Here is a 15409-nt window from a genome sequence, read left to right on the forward strand (position 1 = left end):
AGGAAGGGGAAAAAAAAATAACCATTTCAAGGTGAAGTACGTTGAGTTGCATGCACTTTGACAATGTTGAAATAATGTTGGTTTTATTTTATTTTTTTAGACCTTAAGAAAAGGACCTTTAGCCAAGAAAGAGAGCTAGAATGTCTCCTCGCTGTGCATTTGTTGTAAACTGTGTCACTTGTGGGCATGTACTCTTTGCATAAATAATCCATAGAAATAGCAGGGGAAGAAGTGGAGGAGCAGGGCAGGGAGAGATATGTCTGTGAGGATAAGGTAGTGCTGGCTAACAGCAACCAAGGAGGAACATAGGACAGTTAAATAAGTGTTGTTGGAGACCTTGCATGTGTATCCTGTATTCAGACTGACTTCAGTAAGAACAATTGTGTTCTTAACTTCAGTTAAGTCATGCCCCTCTAAGGGATTACCCTGAAACAGGGGTGTTCTGCCTAAAATGAGCTTTTACTCCTGTTAAACTTCAAGTTGCATCTGACTTGGAAGAAAATAATTTCTGAGGCAAAGGATGTTGCTGTCTCGGACACTGATGTATGGCAGTCTCTGGTATCAAATAGTAATGTAGGTACGGTGTCTTGTTACATAAAAAGTTGTTTAGGCAACTGCATTTCAGCTAGTGGACAACAGCATTATTTTCCCTGCAGTTTTGGAGTTGAAGAAATAATTATATGAGAAAAACATTTTAACTTTGTGATTAGACTTGTTTGTTTTGCCACCCTAGCAAGTGCTATAATATACAGTGGTCCTGGGAATAAGTCACTGATCATGTGTTCTGGACAGGGAACTCCCCACCCCCTTGAGAGTGCTAACAGCCAGCTTCCAGTAAACTTCTAATGGCTCCAAGCTATTGAAATTACTTTGCATCTAAATTGAAATCTATTTTAAGTGAACAAGGTAGTTTGGTAGGCTAGTGACAGCATTTTTGTGAACACATTATAGCCTGCCCACATCACACACACAATTATGGGACAAGCATTTTAAGTCTCCTTCCTACTTTACGAAGAATTTATGTGAGGAACCAAGAAAATAGAACAGTTGGTATAATTACTGTACATCCACTGAATGTTCTGCAAAATGTTTTACATTTTATAAATTACTAAGTAGGGAATAAATGGTTATATGTTTTTAGTCTGTTGCAGTACTTAAAATCAGCTCTCGGGGTAGTTATAAAATGTTATTGGTAAGTCTTACTGTCTGCAGAATCTGGAATTATTTATAGTCCTTGTGGACGTAAAGAACTTAGAGTCACTTTAACTATAGAAAATGTGCCTTGCAGACAGACTGGGGAGTTATTAAATCCTGTTTTGCCTCTTGTTATGTTTTCTTAACTATTGTGAGTCAGTGTGAGCACCTACCAACGAAGGATTTATCAGTGGCCACAGCTGCTTGTCGAATCTCTTTGGTGGATGTGCAACAAGCAACTGTCAGGTTAGCCTTATACTCTGAGTCTTAGGAGCTCTACACAGCATCAAAAAAATGCTGAAATTCCTACAGGAAAAGCAGTACTGGGTTTAGGAGTGGGAGCAAGTTGGAAAGAAATTTAGTATGGGCTAAATAATGCTGCCTTAGAATGACTGGATGAGAGAATTGATTGCCTTTGCCTAGAAGGTGGCTTAGTCTTCAATACTAGTGTTTTGTTTAGGATTAGTTTTGTGTCTGTTAAAGTTCCCAGTGCTTTCGGGGCAATAGATTGGTAACACTGAAGTGTCCAGGCTGTGCATAGAGAGGAAAAATGGAGAAAGAGGTGTGTAGGAGGGGTTAGACAAAATAAAGAGAGGAAATGTAATGAAAAAGACAGTTACTATAGAGAATTCAAAATAAGCTATGCTGTAATCAGTTTATAATGCTAATATGGAGAGGAGCCAAGAATGCAAAGAAGGTAGCACAAACAAGAGATATAAAGAGGGTTGGTTGCATAGTAACTCTGCAGTCGTTACTTTAGTGGAAATTATGATGCTTATTTTGTGATATTGGCTCCTTAGTTCAAGCAATTACGATAGGCGTTGGATTCCTACTAGTAGAGTTCATTTAATGTATTGTCTTTTTCTCTATAACGGTGAGTTTACTACCTCATTTGATGCAGGAGTGTGGGAATGTCTGGTGCAGTGGCCCACAAGGTTTCATTAAAAAATGGCATGTAAATACACTGTATGACCAAACAAGTATTTCTGCAAATTATGGGAAATGTGATTTTGCAAAGGAGCTTGGCACCTGTGCTTAGTAGGTAGGTAGCAGGGATCAGCCATGCATTCAGGCCTTGGTACTTTTTTCATTTTACTCTCTGAAATGCTAACTTAATACCCTTCTGTGCCACTGTTAGACTTGATCTTTAACTCTGATCCTTGTCTACAGCTGTCTGAGAATGCTTATGTATAACACCCACATATAGGCAGGCAGAAATGTTTCCATCAACATTAAACAGAGTGCAGTAAACATGGAAGTCTTGCAGACATGAAACTTCAGTGAAGAACGTTAAAAGCCAGCTATGTGTGGTACAGTCCTTTTCTTTGCTAGTACTCCCATTCAAGCCCATCAGACAGCGCAGGGTAAAGCTAATCTGTCATTTCAAGGCTGTACCAGTGTTAGTCCTGTTGGTATAGCTGTGCTGTTTCCTGAAAGGGCTTTTAGTATGGAAAGTGGTGTTGGAATTAACTACTTCCCTAGTGGGATTTACTTCAGACCTCAAAATAAAAGAAACTATACAGACAGGAAAACAACGTTAATGTGACAGATTTCTGCAGGCATGCTGTATTAGTCACAAAACCCACCCTTGAGTGGTGAGGTTATGCCAAGGAAGGTGTTTGAGTAGACAGATCCGAAGGCCCTACTCAAAGCAAGGCTGGTAGAAGCTCAGCCTTAATCATCTGTCACTGTTACCCATGGAGATCGAAGTAAGGAAAAGCATATACTGAATTAAAGTGGTTATTGTGTGGAAGAGATATTTTGGTATGACACCCCTAAATTATAAAGTTTTTACACACTTAACCACCTCAATTAATTCCACATTTGTAATGTAACATGTAAATAAAGATTCAATCCAGTCCTCAGAACTCTGGTATTTTAAGAAATAACACTTTAAATCACACACTCTTAACAACTGGCTTCTGTAACGTCAAAATTTATTTTTAACAATATCCAAATAAAGAGATCATTGCAATGCTCCAGTGACTGGACCAGTCTGGTCATGACTGATAGCTCCATGCACCTTATTGCAACTTGAGTTCTCTGACTTCTTAAGTGCTTACATTTTTGAAGTTATCACTGATTTGAAAATGAATATAAAATTTTTTTTACATTGGTATAGTTCACATTGTGAAGTCAGTGATGCAGCGCTGGTCTGTATAAGTACAATTTAATAAAGCATCTTTCCTTCATGTTCCAGGTTGTGTATTTTTTTTGTCTGCTGCTGATCAGGCATGATGGCTTTGACATTCCAGTTCATTCGTATGCATTGGAAGTAAGGTATATGTAAAACAGGAAAACTTAACCTAGAAAGAAAGTGTTGCACTCTGGACTCCTCTATAAAGCCTGGTGTTGTCATTCAGAATTTAAAGAGTGGCTGCATTAGGCTAAATATCAGAAACTGCTTTCTGACAAGCAAGTTCACCTTCTAAAATGTTATCAAGTGATTAGTGTTGCAAGGAGGAAAAAATGGCTACATGTAACTTCCATCATGAAATTCAGGTGGTCTGTAACAGGTTGGAGTACCACAGTAGGAAGATACCCACTGTAACTTCAGATGCATAAAATGCTAGTACTTGATTGTTTTCCCCTGTTTAGTGAGGATCATGATGAAGAACACTAAGAAAGCTGCTAGTCTGAATTATTAATTTGGTTTGCATCAGTAGTCATTTTGTTTCAGTGTATACTGTAACATAAAGGACCATTTTTAGAACAATTAATTAAAAAGATACAGGTGCATTTGTTTCAGAAATATCAAAAAGGGATATTTAACCAAGTGGTTTTTCCAAGTGCAGTGTTCTTTCTGGGAAGAACTTGTCTCAGATGTGGCTGTGTAACAACAGTTGAGCAGGAGCTGTTGCTGGCTTTTGGACTTAAGAGTTAAATTCTAAATCTTAATCCAAGCAATATCTCAGTTTTGTTTCTTACATCTCATTTTGGTAATAACTTGGATCTTAAGTCATGATCTCAACTATTTGCCCTTCTGCTAGTGCTGTGAGGGGAAAATAATTTTAACTAATACATGTTGCACATCTTTAACGTCTTTGTGATTTGTTAAGGAATCCCATTGCAGGCATTGCCGACTGGTATTTCCTGTGTTTAGAGCTAGGGAGACCATCAATTTGTAGATAGATGGAGTTCTTCAAGATGCCAATAGATGATCCATAAAATATTTTAGGAAAGCCTGTATACATACAAACTCCCATGCAACTGGCTCCCTGTCAATCACTAACTTCGGGCTTGCAGTTATTAGTTTTACTGGTGGGCTTACAGTTGCAATTACACTTAAAAGAAAGATTTTTATAGTGCAGCTGCTCACCAAAAGGCTAGAATTTCTTAACTCCTCTTTGCCCAAGAATGCTTGGTTTTGAAATCAATCAAAAACCTTAGAAGGTTTTTCAATTTTGAGGAACTTCTTCACTGTCCTGTCTCTTTAACTTTTCTGTTGGGTCTTATTGGCAAAGTTGAGTCGATCTTTTTAGGTAACTTTGTTTGGCACATGTAGAACTTTTCTAGTAGAAGAGTGTCTGTTTTTCTAAAAGTTAAATGAAGTTTAACCTAATCTGTTGCATTTTCTTCTTGCAAAGGTTGAGCTTTATAGCTCTTGAAGTCAAAACAAATAGAATGAAATAATCTAACAAAAGCATTCCTCTGCAAGATGTATGAGTTAGAATTGAGACCATGTGTATAACATGCATAGTTGAAGTGAGTTTCTTCAGACTGGAGTATTTTGAAGAGCATTGCAAAGCGATATTAAGTGTAGTTCAGAAAATTTTAAGACAACCATTCGTTGCTTGAGGAGCAAAGTTTTCTATTGCAATCTTTCTAATAGTTAGGAGGTAAGACTTTTTCACAGATAGGGGGAAAAATTAGTTTTGGGAGGAGGAACTGAAGCAGAAACAATCTTGTAGACAAATACTAGGTTATTTAAAAAAAAAAAGAACAGTGAAATACAATATGATAAAATACTGCAATTGTCATAACTAACCCAGTCAGGATGGCATAGTTGTTATTAGATTGTCAGTAGTTTGAAAGAGAGATTCTCTGGCACGTAATTTCTGTTTCTCAATAGACTAAGATCTTTCATGCTGATCATTATCTGTGAACAACAGGAATGGGGTTTAACAACACTTTAACTTTTCCAGACTTTATGCGTGACTCAGACTGTGTGTGTATTAAGGTAAAAGAAATAAACCCTTTAAGGAAAAAAAAAAACTGTAAAATTAGCTTCTGACTCTGTGGAGAACTTATGCTATTAGAAGTCCTACAGATGAATTGACAGTATGCAAGTCACCAGCTGGAAATAAAATGTTTTCATAAGTCAGCAGTAGTGAAGGTTTTGTAGGGCAGAGGAAATCCTATATTACAACAGGCAACATTGAAAAGGTATTAGGTCACGTACTTCTCACTGGAATTTAAAAGCTCATGTGTACGGACAGGAATACAGCTCACACTTGGTAGTGTTTAGTGTTGCAACATGTGTAGAATTAAATCAATTAACTGTTGATAAAGATATCGGATTTCACCATAGAGAGATTTCTACAGTAGTCCTTCCCTGGGGACACTGACCTTTAAAATAAACTGGATTTGGTCTGTGACCACCACTGAAATGCCTTTAGCTTTTGGATTGTGTGTTTGGCCATAGGAAGACAGACATGCTTGAGACCCATCTAGTGATGTGCAATAGTATACCGTGCTTAATGGTGCCTTTTTCAAGATTCCTTGCCTTTGGAGTGTGATTGCAAAACTATTTTTTAGGTTGTTTATCAGAAGTTTTTGGTAGCTGCTTCACTTGGTTACCCAGACAGACTAAAATGAAGGTTATGCTTGCTTCTGTGTTCAGTAATTGATCTATGATTTTCACATACATTGCTGTATAAAGAACATTTTTAGATAGCTTGTTCTGTTAAAACTTTGAACTTACACCCATTCTTGTCAGTCATTTAACAGTTCTGCAATGTTCTGAATTATCATGCATGTGATAAGAGTTATAAGAATTCAAATAGGAATAAAAAGCAATTTTTAAAAGTTACTAGTTTACAGTTGGAAAACATTTAACTTGGAAATGTCCTCTGTGATACTGCAAGAAAAGTCTGATAAGTAATTTAAGCAGGGCAAGATCAATACCACCTTGCACTGGCACTTAATGTGGAAATTGATAAATTGACCTGAATACTAGTAATTTCATGCTAGGTTCATGAACTAAATGCCATCTGTTTCTAGCCACTGCATGTTTTATGCCCACAACATGTGAACTGTACCATGTATCATATAATTGGCAAAGATATTGAACTAAAAGACAATTGTTGCCCAATTGAGTCTTTTAGGTCTACTAGATTGACTCTACCAAATTTTCAAATCATAAATTTAATAGTTTTAGAATAAACAGCATCTAAAAATGGGAAGGCATCAGACTAAACAGTGTTTCAACTTCATGAATGCCGTATTACCATGCAACATCAGGTCTGTAACCACTTGTGTCCTTGAATCACCTACTCAAAAGGTTAATCACAAGTTTGTATTTGCAAACCAGTCTCATTCAGTGAGTCATGCATATGAAATCCTCTTCCCCTGAATAAAACTGAAAAATTATTAGGATTTTAGAAGGAGCAATTTGCACTGTATAGAATGTAAACAGGAGAAGTAGTTATTGGAACAAAATATGGCTACAAAAGTAACACTCTTACAATAATACTACAAAAGAGTACTTACACATTTGTAATTGGGTGGTAAAACAGATGGCAAAGTTGTAAAATGAATGAAGTCACTTACTTTGCCAAGTCAGATTTCACTAATGAAATTTATTTGCTACAGCTGGATGATTCCTTAGAGGAATAAAAGAAATTTTTTGAACTGCAAAATCCAACATGCTCCTATTTTATTAGGTTCCATTTGGCTGGTGTATTGATGCAGTCTGCATGTGGGGAGAGAGAACGCTTGCCTGCATTTGTGAAGAGGAGACAGAGAATTTGGTGGTACCTGCTTCTTGATGTCTCTTGCTCTAATGACCTGTGTTTGTTCCTGTGTGTTTGCACCATTTGTGCTGCGGCCTTTGATATCAATGTGCTTGCACCTGCTGAAGCACTCGTTCCCTGCATCCTTCATTGCCAGAAGCCAATTAATAAAATGTGAAGCATAGTGTATTTTGGTATTCCTACTCTGCTTTTGTTGAAACTTCATCCAGCTAGGCACTGATCACACAGAAGGCGGCAGTGCCTGCCTCAAAAATGCTTTATTTGAAAGCTTAAACTTTTTCTATGTCAAGAATTTCATAGGACTGTTACTCAAACAAGGCTTCTGTGTTCATTCTGTCTGTGCTAATACCTTGAAAGAATTTAAGGGTGTTCATGTGAGTTTTCACTATAATACTATATGATTGGCTAATGAGGCAAAACAACTTAGTTTTGAGCAGGATAAACTTCCTGAGCTATCAGCATCAGAACTTGTCTCACTGTGGAGTGAGATGCCTGCGACACAACAAGGCTGCTTCTATCAGCCAGAATACATGAATGGCATCCCTCCTATAAGATTCCTTAAGTGTTGAGCGCAGCCTGCCATGAGCCTAGTGGGTACTTGGTTTTGATTTGCAGATACCATTTGTTTATAGATTTCTCTGTCACAAGTTAACTTTCCTGTTTATAGAGCAATGAAACTATTTGGGTGGAGGTCTGGGTTTAGTGAGTATGGATCTTAAGTCATCCTTTCTGTCTGTAAAAATAGCCATATGGATATTTGCTTTTTCTAAAAAATGCACATCTGACATTCTGAACTTATTGTTAACAATTAATGAGATACTTGTGTTAGAGGAAGACCTGATTTATGGACTTGTTCTGGCAAACCTATATTTTTTTAGGTATGTCTTTTGGAAGCCTTCTTCAGACTTTGTTTAAAGAATTTACTTCATGAAGCCAAGTCAAAATGCTTATGTTTTTCCTTAAATGTCTTTGTGAATGTTGAAGTGTAAGTGTACAGAGGCAAAAAGGACACAGTGATGTGTCTGAGATTTCTTTTGAAGTATGGTTGACAAAAAAAAGCTGGGTTTATGATACTGAATATACTGTGAGCAACTTTTTGAATGCAGAACTCTTGAACTGCTCTTAAAAGTGAACTGCTGAGGCTCATGCTGTAAGCTCTGGCGTAGTGCCTTCAAGGTAACTCCATTTTTGTTGCTTTCCAGAATAGCTGGAAGCAGCAGCTTTGTGGAGTGTGAGTAACGCCTGACTTATCAGTCAAAAGTTAGCTTCCAAATGTGCTTTCTTGCACTTGAAACATAGGGTGAAAATGACAGTAACTAGTATGTCTTTGGTGACACTAGCTTAAAAGTGTCTGTGAAGTTCTTCCCTCAGTCCTTAGTTGAACAGCACTAACTTAAGACCCTGAGTTGTTGATCCTGTGTTACTAAAATTCATCCTTGTAGGCTATGCCTTGCCCCTTACATTTTATGAAGGGTGAGAAAAGTCCCTTGTATATCAAATGCTGAATAAAACTTAGAAGTAGAAGCTGCTTTACATAGCATCTCCCATGAATGTAATTTGACTTTTGCCAGGAGACTTGCTTATGGGTATTTGGTATGGGAGCCTCTTCTGCAGATGTCCTCCTCTTCAGCCTTTCATACCTCCTTTGTTTTGCTTGTGCTAGAAAATCGATTGTGGTACCATAGTACCTGTTTGTCTGTCTTGCCTCTGAATGAATCCATGCAAGCCTCTAGCATGGATAGCTTTAACAGGCTAGTGAAATGTAAGTGTTCATTCTTCTGCCATGGCTGCTGTTACTGTTAATTTTGTTCTCATGGTATATAATGTTAAATGAATACAAAATTAATGCCTTGTGTTAGTATTCTAGATTAGAGATTTCCATGTTTAGAAACTTAATCTAAGAAGACATGACTCTTACACTTTGTGTTAAAGCGACACTTCCAACACTGTCAACCTCAGAAAGCTAAGTTTCCTCCCTCAGTGATTAGAATAGACTGAGATAGGGCACCAGCCAAGTGATGAACTTGAGGAAGAAGAAACAGTGTTCTAGACTCTCATGTAAAGGTGTATATTACCAAAACTACTTCATAGTGTAACTTTAGTCAATTGAACTATGAAAACAAGCTTGCTGCTGGTGTTAACCTAGGTGCTGTGCTTGAGTTTACTTCTTTTCCTGCTGATCTCTGGATCAGTCCAGATAAGCCATTGCAGGTATCTAGAATTCTTCCAAATGTTCTATAATAGCCGTTATATAACTTATAAAAAAAAGTGAGGAATCTTCAACAGGTGCTAAATTGCAGTTGAGGAACTTTGTAACACTTGCGTTATTTTTCCACAGTGTTTATAGGCTGGAGGTGTTGCAGTTCAGCTTTCCCTGTGCTCAGCTATGTGTTTTTCTGGTCTGTCTCTTGTGCCATCAATCTTATTTAGGTAGCTAATCTGTCCAAAAACCAGGACAGGTTAGTTTTTCGTCTAGAGTGACTTCTGAACTGCTTTGCCACCTAGTTGTTGCAAACACCAGTGCTATCGGAAGGAAGAATATGGGAGTATCAGTCAGACCGTGGCAGGTTCAGTTTATATCAGCCTTGCAGACACACACGGTTGTGCTTGAGTGTTGTATGTTTTGTCAGCAATTTATATGGACGATAAGGTAGCCGCTTCATTAATATTTTTTTAGTACACTGGAAGGTTTAAACTCGTAAGACCGTGATTTTGTTCCAGACTATTTCTGCTGTTCAGTTTGTCACGGTTTTCTTGTGCCGCTCCATACAAGTTTCAAGGAATTTATGGACGTGTGTCCCCAGAAGTCTTCTTGCAGGATGCCAAAGAGGCTTTTTGGTAACAAAATGATGAAACAATGACTTAAAACACATGTAATACATATCTATTCTCACTTCAGAAGCAGCTGTGTAGTTCATGGCTGTGCCCAGAAGCTGGCACTAAGGCCCTGTGGGACTGCCAGAAGGCCGTGAACTTGTTTACTCCTGGATAGTGGTTTACTTGGAGGGATCTCAATTCCTGCAATGATGTCTTAAGAGCACAGAACTGTGGGCATGTGGGGACTACTGTTCTTTATAGCAGCATGATGTAATTTATAGGATGGGTGGGGTCTTGGTTATGTGGTGAAGGGTCTGCTGGTTCACTCTTACAGTTTCAGCTCCTGGGTATGGTTACAGTTTGAAGTATGTGTCTCAGAAAGCTGGGAAATATAGCTCTTTTGCCTGAAGAGATTTGTTGATGCTGAGAGATAAAACTTAGGTCAGTTTTCCACCCTTTGCTTTTCTTAGTAGATGTGTAGTCACCTCAGTAAATTTGTTTGTGGGTATGGGAGAAACAAGCACCTTTTATGGTGTGCACTAGAAAGCTTGGAAAGAAGGGTTCTTACCAAACTTTGAATGTGGCTTAACTGCTTCATAAAGTCATGAGAAGCTATGAATCCTAATTCCCAGTTAAACAGGTTTATGTCAAAGGATCGTTTTCAGGAGAAAGGAAAGGACTTGCTGTGAAAGCATTTCTGACTTGTTCTGACGTTGATGTTCAGGCAGCCTGTTTCATTGTCCAGTGAGACTAGTCATTTCTAAGATAGGTTTGATTATTTGGGTTCAGTTTCCTTTTTCTTTAGGTTACGACTTAGAATTTATAGTGATTATTTAATATTTGAAATATTTGTTCTACCTTAATAAAATACTGATGTTACTTTGTGCAGAGCTTGACAGTTGTTGCATGTTTAAACTGTAATAAGAACACCAGTCAAACACAAGACATGGAATGACACTTATTACAATAATGCTGATCTAACCGAAAAAACTTCCTTACTCTCCAGTTCTTGAAACAGCTGGCATCATGTATCCCATCCTATGTTCTCATGTATTCTATCTGTTTCTGGGTCATGGGGTGTTTCTGCTGATCTAGTTTGAATATTGTAATTGAAAGCAGCTGTTGGGAGGGTTAGGCCTGGAGTTGCCTCCCTCCTTTTCCAGGAACATTTTTGTTGCAGGAATATCTGAGTCATTCCTGAGGTGTCTTCCAGATATTTTGCATCTAGTATGCTAGTGTGTGCTGATCACTTTCAAACAATGCATTTTCAAGCATAATTTTGCTGCTGTTAACCAAAATGAAACTACTGGACTCAACAAACAATGGAGTAACTGGATGAAATTGTGATCTTTTAATAACAGATAAGATTATATTGCTTGATGGTCCTTGGGGACATGAAATATGTTGAAGCTTCTTAAAATTCTTGGTCCTGCACTTTTTCTCAGAAAGATGAACTTGTAATTTGTAGGTCATGCAAGGCAACAGAGTTGTAAATTACTTTGTGGGAATTAAGAAACTCTGGATAATATTCAAACTCACTGTAGAAGATGGGGTCACTGTCAAATAATTAGTATAAATTTTCACTTCAGAATGAGATAAAAAGTTGTAGCTAATGTTTCTGGACTTGATAGATTATATTAAGTGTAAAGTACAGAGTAGTGCAGGTATTAGTTTCTTCAATTAAAAAAAACGATCGAGTTATCTATTTAGAACATGAGTCTTCATTACTAAATTTTCTTTAATTGTTCAGTAAGTGAATGATACAATATATTGCCTTTCTAGAAGTATTCTGGTCAAAGCATACTAACTGTAGTTCTTAATATTGTGCAGGTAGCTCATATATTTCAATTAAATTATTTCTGTTCCTTCAAATGTATCAAATTCTGACTCAGTTTAAAAACAGAGTAAAAGCAGATGCTGTGATGTATGAGCTACCGGTTGTAATTGATGCTCATTATATAAAACAGTCTTCAGGGAAGAAAGTTACTCATCGTAAAAGTGAGTGGGTAATGAGGTTAATCTGACAGTCTTGCAAATCTTTATATAATCTTCTCATAAAGGAAAGGAAACAAAAGAACTGGAATTCAGTTTTATGAAGGCTATAAAAATAACAATATAAGAAATTGTTTTGTAATTGAAGAAAGGCACCACTATCTCTACTTATTAACTAGGATCTACTATACTAACTGTACCAACTATCTCTAAAAACAAAGCTATGTTTAACTAGTCCCCTTCAAACAAAATGCCTGCAGCAAATCAAAGTCCTCCTGTTAAGGACAACTGCTTTTTCACAAAGCCTGCATTCAGCTTTATGTATAGCACTGCAGAAGATGCCAGCTGAATTTGTGCCTGTAATGATGTGACTTTGGTGTAATGCTTCTCCTTCCCTGGTCTGCTCTCATTGACATTGCATTTACAAGGCTCCAGGGGATCAAAATGAACAGAGTAACTTCTTGACCTCTTCTAGTTGCATTCTCTAAGAAAATGACTCTGATCATGTGTTCTGTTCTTAATTTTTGGCCTATTGGTCAGTTTTGGGTATATTTTGACAGATGTTTAGGCGTCTTGGATATGATTGGTCCCTTAAGTTTCCTGAATATATGCTGCTGGCTAAAGAGCGGGAAACCTGTACCAGTGCTCTGTGTGAGGGAAAGGAAACAATCTGAACTGGATGTCTGTCGCCTTGTTTGGGCTGCTGCACAACTATTCTGGTGGCCACTTTTTTGCTCCCTTTCAGTGTATGAATGTTGGGATTACTGTGTTGAGGAGGGATGTAGAGCACAAGTGGCACAGGTGTAAGGAAGCATGCTTTGAGTAATTGTTTTGGAGCAAGTTATTCTGCAAGAAAAAGTCATATGAGAAATAGGTCAATTTAAGAGAAGTCTTCTGAATTTGATCAGATAAGGAATTTGAGTGAGGGGATAAAAAGGATAAAGTTTTTTCTCACTTGAAAGCATGTTTTTAGGTCTCAATTTACTGGGTTGAAGAAGTGGATGTGAGGCCAGAAAAAAGACTAGTGCAAGTAGGGAGACCAGAGAGTCCTACTCTTTTTTTTTCTTTCTTCCTCCCTACCAGGTACTTGCAAAGATACCGTCCGTGGAGGTGAAAACCTGTTTTATTGCTGGCACATGATCATCTTACCTACTCTTGTGCATCTGGATAACCACTCTGTGCTCCAAGACTTTATGCAGAAGTTAACATGAAGCTTACCTTGTCCAAGTCCCATTAGAGGAACACTCCGCAGCTCGCTCCTCTGCTGGATGGAGCTGAATGTTGTGTTTGAATCCACTGGGGACAAGAGATAGAAGGTCCTCTGTGCAAGAAATACAATGTTATGTAAAGTGTGAAACTCTGGAGAAATTAGTATTGATACAGGTAGAAGCCAGTCACTGAAGACAGGCACCAGTTTTACAACTCCAGCTACAAGTTCCTGTTGCTACATGATCTTAATCGTGTAGGATGGTCTTAAAAGTTGTTTAGCTACATACTCTTCTTTCCATTGACCAGATTTCTAGACTGTTGGACAAGATACCATTGCTGATGCAAACATAAATTATAATTGCTATTCCTGCAGCTTTTCTGATTTAAACTAATCACTCCCTAACCTGGCTCTACAAAAACGATCCTAGCTCCAACTGGAAGCTTGCCCTTAAATGGAGCACAGAATTGTGGGGCTGATTATCTGCAAGAGGGCAATGAGCAGCTGTAGGAGCTTTGAGAACTGCTTACTTTGTCGGAGCAGCCACTGAGATTCATTTGTTTGTGCCCTTATCTGCTCAAGCATGTCGGAAAAGGGCAGTTTCCTAGGAGTTTATCTGCAGCAGAGGTGAAGAGTTATCCGTAACATGGTAGTTGGACAGTGCTCTTGCCCCTCTGAGTGAAGGTATGGCAGTATGTTGTTGAGCCAGTTAAGCTTTCACTTCCCTTCCAACCTGTTGGGCTACACAAAGAACTATTTAAAAATAATCTTTCATATATGTCATCAGCTGTGTTGCTGCGATGGGGATTACCAATGGGTGTGGTAAAAAGCTGGCCTGTATAAATGGATAATACAGCTATTGGCAACACCCTGCTTGGATCTGTGTGAACCTCTCTCTGCTGTAGTGTGACATAAGATTCTACTGCAGGGTAAACCTGCGTTTATCTTATGACCCCTAAAAAATTTTGCACTATGAAGATTAAAAATAAATAAATAACAGTATATGTAATGTGCAAGTATGCTTTTTTGAGCTTCATACCACAGGGTTCTTGCCACAGTCTCTGTCAGGTTTATCATAAAGTAGGACAACTCAGAAACTAGATATGACCCAAATTAATACTACTTATGAAAATAAGTCAGGCTACATAAATTAAGGATGGAAAAACTTACTTTGCCTGAAACTTCATTTCAGGTGCTTTACTGTTAAAACTGGAATCTGTGTTCCTTTTTGCTTTTGAAAGCAGACTGAAACAGGTAGAAGTGTGTGTCAGTAGCTTAAAACTTTTCACTTTCAAGGTCTTTCTCTTCTGTTGTGGAACACTTACTCGGAAGCAGTCTCTCTGGATTGAGTGTCATCTACACAATACTTGTTTTGTTTGTAACTTATTTCTCTCTCTCTTTCCATGTTGTCTACCATTCATCAGGCCTGAATTTTGCCAGCATTATATCTTTATTGGATTGTGAAGAACTTGAGAGTAAACCGACCTCCCTGAGCCTCCTCCCACTATAAAATGCGGCAGAGTATTTATGATGAGATTATCTTTGAGATTTGAAGCCTGTGGCAGCATTAAGTTTTGCTGTCTTGAGTGTCTTACTGGAATGTTGTTTGCTGACAGTTATTGATGACTTGATGACTCAGGTTACTGCTTTGACTGGTTGGGTCAGGTTTTTGAGCTTCTTTCTTTGACTCAATCTCTTCCGATTCTTCGAAAGGATATTATCAAGGCTTCTGAAAATTATTTGCTGCCATGAAATCTTTCTGCTTAAAAAATTTTCAGTGAAAAGGAGCATTGTCACTAACTTGGTTATTTATAAGGATCTTATTGGTTGGACATTGTTGTTTTGGCTTTTCAAGTATGAGTCAACTGTTGCACAAAGTACAAAAAGTGGCAGCTTCTCTTTGTCACGCTGGGACACTACTTGTTGAATTGCAGCTTCTAGTAAAACATGTATTTTCACATTGCTCAATCTACTTAAAGACTGTAGGTTAATTTACAACAAATATTGCAGTGAAACATTACTATTGTGTATTTGAATTCTTTCACAGATTGTAGTATTGATTTTGCACAAACTCACCTGACAGAAGTCCTGCTGAATTCATTTGGACTGGTTCCAGTATTGAAGTGCTTATAGAAGAATAGTCTGGCTTGTTGCTTACTAAGGCTACTATAGGCCATATCCAGGTATACTAGTGCATCAGTTTTTATGCTTCTGAGAGTATGTA

At 37.9% G+C, this 15409-nt stretch overlaps 1 protein-coding gene across 4 annotated transcripts in view; it reads left to right on the forward strand.

Annotated features, from left to right (window-relative positions):
- RALA (RAS like proto-oncogene A) overlaps window positions 1-15409 on the forward strand; it is a 29343-nt gene that overhangs the window by 1924 nt on the left and 12010 nt on the right. Inside the window, exons 2-3 of one of the 4 annotated variants that reach the window (XM_063325591.1) lie at window positions 13062-13294; window positions 15233-15368. The exons of 1 other annotated variant lie outside the window; for it this stretch is intronic. The gene's annotated coding sequence lies outside the window, so the exon portion shown is untranslated. Of the gene's footprint in view, window positions 1-7079; window positions 7170-13061; window positions 13295-13369; window positions 13870-15232; window positions 15369-15409 lie in introns of those variants that run through there. 2 more of the 4 variants (XM_063325592.1, XM_063325590.1) reach the window with 2 other exon arrangements.

This window comes from Chroicocephalus ridibundus, chromosome 2 (genome assembly GCF_963924245.1).
Source record: "Chroicocephalus ridibundus chromosome 2, bChrRid1.1, whole genome shotgun sequence".
Taxonomy (NCBI): Eukaryota; Metazoa; Chordata; class Aves; order Charadriiformes; family Laridae; genus Chroicocephalus; species Chroicocephalus ridibundus.